The sequence below is a fragment of the Apium graveolens genome, chromosome 7 (assembly GCF_009905375.1).
Source record: "Apium graveolens cultivar Ventura chromosome 7, ASM990537v1, whole genome shotgun sequence".
In the NCBI taxonomy this organism is placed as follows: domain Eukaryota; kingdom Viridiplantae; phylum Streptophyta; class Magnoliopsida; order Apiales; family Apiaceae; genus Apium; species Apium graveolens.
This window is the reverse complement of record NC_133653.1, coordinates 41,841,872-41,852,819: the sequence shown is the minus strand read 5'-3', so window position 1 is coordinate 41,852,819 and position 10,948 is coordinate 41,841,872. Positions and strand designations below refer to the sequence as shown.

At 33.7% G+C, this 10,948-nt stretch overlaps 1 non-coding gene across 1 annotated transcript; it reads right to left on the bottom strand.

Moving 5' to 3' along the window:
• Nucleotides 1-10,532: 10,532 nt before the first annotated feature.
• On the bottom strand, nucleotides 10,533-10,639 carry LOC141676235 (small nucleolar RNA R71). The gene has a single exon (XR_012556835.1). It is a non-coding gene; the product is annotated as a small nucleolar RNA R71 (small nucleolar RNA).
• Nucleotides 10,640-10,948: the final 309 nt, after the last annotated feature.

The following is a 10,948-nucleotide window of genomic DNA, read 5'->3' as shown; positions in this document are numbered from 1 at the left end:
AAGAAGCAAGTTGCTCTAGATGCTAAAAAGGCTAAACAAAAGAAAAAGCAAATTGCTATCTTGGCCAAGCTACATGCTGTAAATTCATCACAACAAATTCCTGCTCAGCCATCTAAAATCATTGAATCTCAAGATCCAAAGAAGCAAGTTGAACAACAGAAGAAGTCTCCAAGAATCAAGGAATTGGCTAAAAGAACTAAAAGGAAACTGGATATTGTTGATAAGGAATTGGAGAATCAGTTTCCCAAGGAATCCACACCAACTACAACTCAAGCATCAAACCCCTCTGTGCTATTTGAAGATATCAAGGTCGTGGATCCTTACAGGAACATTCATGGTGAACCTATTGTGCCTAAGGATGAGCCAATAGAATGGGAGAACATACCAATTCTTGACTTCAATCTGCCAATCCTTAATAAGCCAAAGAGAACAAAGTCAAGAGCAGTCAAGAAAGTGAAGTTGTCACCTCTCAAATCAAAATATCTAGTCAAAGCTCAATCTAAAGTCAACAAAGGAGATTATATGTACTTGTGTGACATCAAGGAGTTTTCTGATCTAAACTTCTATCTAGATGAACTAGATGAAGTGAGAGGAATTGATGCATACAGAAACCTACCTGAAAGGTTAGTGTTCAAGTACAAGGGAGGAAAGGAAATTCAGTGGCACTTCACAGGATCCTTCAAGAAAGCCAAGTTGTACTGATTAAGGTTTACTCATCTTTTAAGAAGAACTTTGGGTTCAATGTTACTGCAAGAAGATTGGTACTGAAGAAGATTGAAGAACTAAGGAGTGTTAGAGCTAAAGATGCACTCCCAAAGACTCTAATCATCCCTTACACAGGGAGAAGAGTGCATCTAAGGCCCTACTGGCTGATGGAGTTCATGGATGACAAAGGAGTGAGAAGATTTTTCAGATTAGAAGACCAATTTAGCATCTCTAGCAATGAGACTCTCTTGGAAATGCAAGAAAGCTAAATCTCTCAGAATCTGATGAACTGGAATTCCACAGGCAGCTCCAAAATCAGATTGAAGAAAACAACAGAAAGCTTGGAAAGAGATCCAGACCTTCAAGGAACTAGATAAATCTGCTCAGGCTAGAGGAGCATCTTGAAAATGACTGTGAGCAAAACTTTGTACATTTTGTTATTTGAAGCACTTTTCAGTATTATCTACTTTCTTTTAAAGTTGTATTTTTAGGGTGTTTTGTTATCATCAAGTATCTCTTAATTTATGGCTACAATTTCAGTAGACATAAATTGGGGGAGATTGTTGTGTACTTGATGATTTCATGAACAAAACACCTTGGTAGATTTTACTTAGTGAAATTGTAGCACTCGACGGATAAGGATTATAGTCCCGACGGATAACTCATTTTAGTCCCGACGGATGATGACTTATTATCCATCGAGTGAGTAGCTTATGTAACAATAAGTCTGTAGCACATTTCTGCATACACATTGTTTAGAATCTGTAGTAGTACCTAAGTCATGTTGACTGTAACTAGATATGCAGAATAGGTTGATTAATTGTACATAGATGATGTCTTGTAATTCTGCATAAATGAAATAAAGTCAAAAGCCTGATTGCTACCCGACGGATAAACAACAATGAATTCGACTAATGATCAACAACTCGACAGATGATCATTAACTCGACGGATGATCATAAACCCGACGCATAAAGAATTCAAATATCTATTTACAGTGACAACACAGTCACATGTGTCGAGTGTATGCAAATGGAATGTGGTAGCCTATTCAACTGGGTTTTCGAGAACAAAGAAGCATTGCCATTTCCATGTTATTATGAAGATATTCAAAGATGCTGGAATAGAGTAATGAAGTAGCATTATATTAGACTTGATAGTTTTTGTTTTATTATCTTGTCTTATTGCTTTGTAATCTTGGTGATATATAAACCAAGAAGCAGCAAATAGAATAGTAACTAAGAAACTAAGAAAAGAAACTCAGATAGAAAGAGAGGAACATTTGTAAGCTATATTCTTAGCATTTCTCTCATTCTTGTTGTTATCATTTTGTAAGCAGCTGTGAGCTTTTTGCACACAGAGTTCTCTCGATATATATTATATATCTCTGGTGGAATCATTCAAATCCACTAGAAAGTTTTTTAAAGACTCTTGTTTTTAATTACTTGTGTTTTGATTCATTTCAAATAACTATTCCGCATTCTGCTAATCAATTCACACTTATATATATATTTGAGTTAGAACATTTTTATTCAAGAAAAAGTTTCAAGAATTCCATTCAACCCCCCTTCTGTAATTCTTGTTACATTGTTAAGGGACTGACAATAACCCTGTTTGACATCACAGAATCAAGACTGTTATGCAAAATATTTCTTACCTTTGCATCTTTCAGCACATCTACTTTCTCTTCTGATGTCCACTCACTCTTCTCCTTCAACTGATAATGTTCAGTAACAGTAGGAGTTACAGGCACCAGTTTTGTTGGTATGTAGGGTCCATCATTAATTACATCGAGATAATCTGGATCTGTAGCTTCCAAGTGCATGAGCATCTTCACCTTCCATGTAGGATATTTAGTCTTTTCATAATGGGGATTTTAATACTTTCATACTTGTTCAGAGACATGTTTAGATCACTTCTGATTGTAAGTTTATCAGTTTGCTCTGATACCAATTATTGCCCAGTAAAGATACAATTATTTAAGGGGGGTTGGATACAATTGTATAAATGTTTTGAACAAGTATAAATATATAACAATTCTTTATATTTCTGATAAAAACTGTTACAAACTCTCTCAAGAAATACTGATGTTCTTGAGAGCTGCTAAGTCGTATAATGCTCAAGTTTATCACAATGTGATGACCTAAATTGTGTTTATATAATACACAGCTGCTACAAATCAGTCTAGGACATGCATTATCAAATACTAATAGAAAACGATACATATCTCTAACTGAATATACAAAGTCCTATCACTCAGAACGAACAAATATCCACCCCTCAAAATAAGGAACAGACTCAATCTTCACAACAGACTGCTCTTCAAATATTGATGCTTCTGCAGATACTGATGGACATCAAATCCTGATGGCACATCAAATCCTGATGACATCCAGAACAGCCAGATCCTGAGCTTCTTCTGATTATTGAGAATCAGCACGTAAAACAATGATTTTTTCGTTAATAATAATAAAAATATATTCCATCTACACGTAAAAAGAGCATAAAATAATCATTATGATTAGTGATTAATGGGCATGATATTATAAATATATAATACTCCTCATCCATTCTCTCAAATATCTAACAATCATCGTCTAGTCGAGCTGCAAGATGATTAATCTCTTATTAATATATTTTATCCATAATAATCCAATGAACGTAGACTAAACTTTTTTCCGCACATTATATATTTTTAAAAAAAAGTTTCATCTGTAGAAAAAAATGAACACGTTACATACTCTCTCGATAAGTTAAACTGAAAAGCACTTATAAACCTCATAAAACGGGCTCTCTAGAGATCCCCAACGACCAATCTTCGCATGAATTGCTAAAGATCCAATAAGTCCGACATTTATTCCTTCAGACGTGTCAATTGGGCAAATACGCCCATAATGACTAGGATGGAACATTAATAATAACCGGACACTGTATACACATTTCAAACTTCAAAACTAGGTGAAGTTAAAAGACTACGAAAATTAAATGTGCCAAATAGTTCAATACTGAATATGTAATAAATTAGATAAGTAATATTAGATGTTTTTACCTTCAACAAATTAAATGTCCTCATTGAGCATAGCACCATTCCAGTTTGTTGCTTTTCCAAATTTAAGAGCTCGCTGACCGGTGTTCAACTCTAAAAGAACAACTCCAAACCTGAAAATATTAGTCTTCTCAGAGGACTATCATATTGAAAATATTCAGTAGCTATATGCCCCATTGTGATCTTGACGGTTTGTAGTGATATGTGAGTCCTTGTAATTATGAATCCATATATGCACGCACACATAAAATTGTAAATAAAATCCTCCATTCGCGCCACTTGATTCGCATACATGTAGAAAAACATGAGAATAAACTTCTAAGATAATGAGCTTCTTACGCTAATAATATGACAATGAGAAAATGAAATATTAGTTTCTTACGTTAAGCATCATGTCCATCTTACACAATGCTGGAATGTTCATGCGTAGATCTCTTTACTGTTGCGTGATCATTATCTGTTAAAAGAGAAGACAGTAAGTTAAGGCCTATTACAAAAATAATATCTAACCTATATTTGGAAAAATTCAACAATGTAATCCATACATATTTTTTTAATATATTCCTTGCTCACATCATTAATATAAAGATCGGTGTGGCATCCAGAAATTATCTTAATCAGTTTTGTTAAACCTGGAATGAAGAATGATGTGTTATAAGCTATAGCTATAGACATATATGAAAGATATAACAATATCAATTTTTAGACAGATATGAAATAATAATATAAAACATACATGGAGTATGAGATGAATTAGTGGATGTCGGTAATAAGCTGCATAAAATCTAGTGCAAAATATATCCTAACTATCATTATTACATGAAAGTACAATGCAAACATAAGTGGATTAAGAGCAGATGATGCTGGTAGCTAGAAAAGTTATCTTGTGATTTATGGAGTAGTTATGTCAATTATTGGATCGATGGAGGACAACCTGATCAATAAAATTTATAATACAAAAGATATTCATAATTTGAAATAAACAAAAGATAAATTTATCAAATTCATAATCGAACTCAGAGGAATCCTTGACCTGGTAAGCAGGAAGCGGGGACTGGATAATAATAAATTAAATACAATAAAAAGAAAGTAAGCATTAAGAAGTAAACTAATAACACACAATCATGATTTTTTTGTGTTTGTAGAACCCTTTAAATTCAAAGCTGTTGGGGATAGACAGTGAAACACAACTGAGGTGTTAGTGTTACTCATTGATTCAAAAAGACCAAATGATAAAAGATGTAGGTGTAATTAATTTGATCTTAGTAAACATTGAAGAAAGTTGTGAAGAATTTGTAACAGGTTGTCAACTCTTTGGCTGCTTCTCGCTGTCACAGTCGACGAAAAAATAAGTAGAGCAATTAAGGATGATGTTATAATAAATTCACACGTCAAACTTTTCATTTCAGGAACCAAATCAGGAAGAAAGTCTACCATAGTAGTGGCTGCATTTTCACCTACATGACCTCATATTTGAATTAGTTTGAAACCGTATATAGTTATAACAGAATTGAACATACTTTCTTCGTGGACTTATACATTTGGTCGATCAAGCTTGATAACAGATAAATGAATTATAAATTTCAATATTAATTAATGGTAACTACCCTTGTAAGCATCTATAATCAGAAGCATAAGGATAAAATGGATCAAAACTCAAATTGATCAAATCCCGATTCATCAAGATTTGTTGATTACTGCAGAATCGGGATTTGCTGACTGTTCAAATACTGATCTGTTGTCAGGATTTCCATGAATCGGGATTTGCTGAACACAACAAATACATATATGTCTATATCAGGATTTGCTGACTGACAAATATTGATCTGAGCTGTTATAATTCCGATTTTAATAATATTCAATTAAATGTTGTTTAAGTCAGTACAAAAACAAATACAATCAATTTTTAAAATAGTTCAAAATATTTACTGAATTTAAAGAATTAAAAATAAAATAGACCAAGGTTTGAAATTTTACCAGCCTGCAAGAAAATGTCAGAAGGTTGCGACAATCACAAAAACAAAAATGTTATGCAAGAACACATGTTTTAATCTTAGAGTTCTTATTAAGTGCGTTAAGTATGATTATATACCATATGTTATTCCTATCTTGTTCCTGTACTTGTTAGTCAGCTTCCAAATTCAGTGACATCCGTTCAATTTGCACAATCAAGATGTTGGACAAAACTGACGCCTTCAGACGACTGAGCAAGATTTTAGATAACTTGCAGACCCTTTATTAGGACCTACCAAAGCATCAACATGTTTAAAACCAAATCACTAGCCGGTGTATTCCAGCAGTATATATTTATACAGTAAAATACTTAAAGACAGATCTTGTACAAAGAAATTAAAATATATGGTACAAAAATAATAAAATAGAGACATGTCATGTTTATAGTTGCTTTTGATCCACCATGGACTAAAATCTAAGTGTCGAAGTTTCAGTTTCTTTATCAGGAGCAAGTGCATATTAAGAACAAGAAAGTTGTGAGTTCGTACACTTTGAATTTTTTAGTATCAACATTAAGTGAGATCTTTTATGGTCATCATATAATTCAGAACATACATACAATCAACAGAGGCGGGTGTAATAAATTATACCAAGCTTATAGCCCAACCTAAGTACAAAAATTAGTTGTCAATACTTATGTGAGCGAGATTCGATTTAACTAAGATCCATAATCAAAAGTTTACAGGTCATGTGTTCCTTTCTTATAGGCATTCCATAATTCATCAAATATCATGCCAACTCGAATTCATCCCTAAGATGTGATCTTAAATTCTTAGGAGTTTTTAAATTCTTTTTGTTATAAAACATGAAACACAATAAAGTAACTAAATTTCTTTCTCACTACTCGAATGTTTTCCCTTTTTCTTCAAACACCTCAAATTTCAAAGTAAAAGCCTCTGCCGGTACATATATTTCAACTCATATAAATCATGTAACAGTGGAATGAAGTACACAATTAGTTAGAAACATAAAATTACTACTATCAAGGGAAATAATCTTTTGGCGTGGACCTCATAGAACTTAATACTACATTTGAACCTGATACTATCAGTGAAGAGTCATCAAATATGTTCCTAAGCTTTCTAATTATTGTTCTAAGAGTCATCAAACTGAGGTTAATATAACATCCTTCTCTAAGTCGAACCCATTTTGAATTTGTCTGTGAGGCTCTTTCACTTCTGGATAAGTCCACAAACTTTTGTATAAAATTAATAACATTAATATTTCCAGCTCATGCAATTTAAAAAATATTGATGTGTATAGAATTAAGTTTGTTTATTTACCAAGCTCGCAACATAAGATCTCACACAATCTGATTTTGCACAAAGTGTGCCTTCAATTGTCTTCATGTAAATAATATACAGCTATAATGAGTTGCTACATTTTCATTATTTTTCATCAAATAACATATCTTAAACTATATAACTAACCGGCCTTATTATTTAGTGTGACCTGAAGTTAGTTTCACTGAGGGTAGTTTTACCTATAAAATTAAGAGTTAGAGAAACATTACAAAATTGACATCCCGAGATGTTTCAACACCAACTTATATCACCCAAACATAAAACTATACGTGGAAATGTACCATTCTCCATGACCTCCACAAAAAAAATGAACCATAAATACCAAATTAGTTGTTTTTATACACCACAAATCGTTAAATATAATTCACAAATATAATGCATTAAACCTGCACAAACACACAAATACATTCAAAATTTAAAGAAATGAACTTTCACCACTTTAAATTTAAAAAATTAAGTTAAAATTTATTGAAGCATTTTATCAAACACTTCTCAAACAAACTTAATACGCAATCAAGAATTAATAAAAAAGAATGAAGTAAGTATAGATGGTGTTACCTACAACGTCGAAACATCTTTAAAATATTATCATCATCATCTGAAATAAAGAGCAAATATGATTATTTAATGATACGAACATAATTTACGGATAACTTACTTAATGGTTATAAGGAGATTAGGAAGAATAATTAGATTGTTTAACTACATGAAATTTGAAATTTGAAAAATATAGAGATATGAAAGAGATAGATTGAGCTTTATTTAAATTTCAAAATTCAAATCTATCGGAGTAAGTGTGGAAGTGGTGGGAGCTTTATCTACTTAATTTCAAAACTATTGTACTGTATTTTTACCTTGATACATGTACTATACATGAAGTTGTATTTTTTACAAAAAGGAGTGGCAATTGAGTGTAAATACTTGAAAAATTAAAGGAGGTAATAGTAAATTCACCTGAAAAAAGGCTTCAAGCCTTATACTATTAAGTAAATATATATATATATAGGGGTCTGATCAAATAGAAACTACCTTATATTAAAAACTAGAAACTAGTCTAATAAACTAAAACCCAACCCAACTTAATGCCAAACCCACTTGCGTAGATACGGGAAATCATCACCATTACCTTCTCCATCTTCCATTACTATCAACCAATCACCCTCTCAAATTATATTCACCATCTCCAATCACCCCAACATCTCGGATCTACCTACCCACGCCATCTCCCGTTCTCTTCAAACCATATTTTGGATATATTCAAAAATTATCAAATATAACTTTTAATTATTGTTTGCATTACATAAAATCATGAACTTGTAGAAAATGAAATGATGAAGATGATCGAAGTTGAATGTATAGGACAAGAGTGTCGGTGGATGGGGTTTTGAATGATTAGTGTAAAAATAAGGGGGAGATATAGGTAAATGAAATATATAATCATTAACAATCACTGATAAGTGGATTTTATATCCACTTGGAACGCTTTATTACAAGCTTAAATTGGTATTTTGGACTCAAGTTGTTGGCATTTTGATGTGTTTTTGTGTTATTACATTTCAAGTATTAGTTAAATGAAGAAAAAAGCTTTTAAAGGAAATATGATGAAAATTGATCAGATTTGGAAGCAAGGCCATTGTCAAGTTGTAGAGAATCTCGTTAGCTTCGTGTGGACAATTGAATCGCCTAATTCTGACGAGTAGAACTCAAGTTATGGGCAAAATAAGATTCATCAGAATTTTCCAAAAAGGCTGCACGCGGCCGCGTCAGAAGTGCACGCGACCGCCTGCTGACACGCGGCCGCCTCCGACCCGCACGCGACCGCGTGCTGATGCGCGGCTGACTTCGCTGATTTCGCTGAAAAAACCTTTTTTGAGTGAAATTTGACGATTTTAAGGGTCCAGGTCCAATATGGGCTTAAATATACTTAAAAAAAAGGGTTTCCATCATCCGGGAAGATTGGGAGATTAAGGAGAAGACATAGAAGCACAAAACAACTCCGAAAAAGAAGATCTTGTTTTCTACTTGTGATTCATTGAATTAGTTGTAACTTTGGATGCTCGTTTTCATTCTTGTTGAATCTCGTTTATTCGTACTTTAATTATTATTCAGTTTATTAAGACCTTGTTTTATACCATGCTTTCATTGGAACCCATGGTGACGATGAGTTCGAATATGAACTAATCGTTATCATGGGATTCTAGCGGATTTACTTATGGATTTTAATAATTAATTTGTTTTGATAACTTGGTGTGTGGTGATTGATTGATATCCTGGTATTGGTTGTGCTTAATCGTCTTATGTGCGTAGCTAACATATAAGATAGCGCGTTAATCTCTATTGAAGCGACAGTGAATATAGAGGTTTAGAACTTGTTATGCTAGCATAGGTTCATGTATTTATTATGCATGATTCGTAGGTAATTTTAACCATCTTACTTGCCCTATGTAATCACGATAGATAACTTGCGCATTAAACTCTTATGCTTTCAATTCTTATAGACATATAAGGACTAAGCATAATCGGTGTCTATTCAACTTCTATCTCTTTTGTGGATGCTTGGTAGTAGGGTATTCGTACAACGAAAGTTGGCGGTTACTAGTTTCGTGTTATCTGATTAGTGTCATCACCATTACATGCTAAGGTTAAGAACAATAAGGCTATTGAATGAAGTATTTAATGAAGTTAGAATCCCATGTTTGTCATATATAGTAATTCAACCTCAATTCTCTTAGGTAATGTTATTTAGTATAATCTCTTAGTTTAATAAAAATCCAATTTGTTATTTGTCTTAGCATTGAGCGATAACCATACATTATTGCATAGGTGCATAAATTGAACTTAACATAAACCAGTCTCTGTGGGAACGAATCTGATTTATATCTTATACTACTTGCGAACGCGTAAACTTGCGTGAATCTTAGCGCGTGTTTGCTCCCTAACAAGTTTTTGGCGCCGCTGCCGGGGACTCGGTGTTAATTTTTAGTTTATGTGCTTGTCATCAGTGGTCGTTAAATTTCACTGACTCGGATTCTTTACTTTCACGGTTTATTTGTTTGTGTTTCAGGTACTCAGTACAATGGGAGATCCAGCAGCACGAACGAAAGCCTTGATGGATTTTTCTCAACCCAAGATCAATGACATTCAATCTAGCATTATCCGACCAGCTATCACAGATAATACCTTTGAGATCAAGCTTGGCATAATTCAATGGGTGCAAAATTCAATCCAGTTTGGGGGTTCTCCAACTAAGATCCCAAATACACATTAGGGATTTCATTGAGATCTGCGACACCTTTAAGTTCAACGGTGTTTTTGAAGATGCTGTGAAGCTAAGACTGTTCCCATTCTCTATGAGGGACAAAGCTAAGAGCTGGTTACACTCTCTACCAGGTGGTTCGATTACTACTTGGGAAGATCTTGCTCAGAAGTTTCTCACTAAATTCTTCCCTATGGCGAAGACAGTTGTACTCAGGAATGCTATTACTCAATTTGCGCAGCAAATGGGAGAATCGCTATGTGAAGCTTGGGAGTGCTACAAGGAGATGCTTAGGAAGGGTTCTCATCATGGAATACCTGATTGGATGATCATCAATTATTTTTACAATGGGTTGGGAGCACAGTCCAGACCCATGCTCGATGCAGCATCAGGCAGAGTATTATGAGCAAAGAGCTATGAGGAAGCTTATGATCTAATTGAACTGATGGCTGCTAATGAATATCAGTATCCAATCCAGAGATGTCCACAGGGAAATGTAGCAGGAGTTCTTGAAGTGGATACATCTACGGCTATCACTGCTCAACTAAAGGCATTGTCTATGAAGATCGATTATCTGGCTAACTATGGTGTTAAGCAGATAATTAGTGTTTGTGAGCTGTGTGC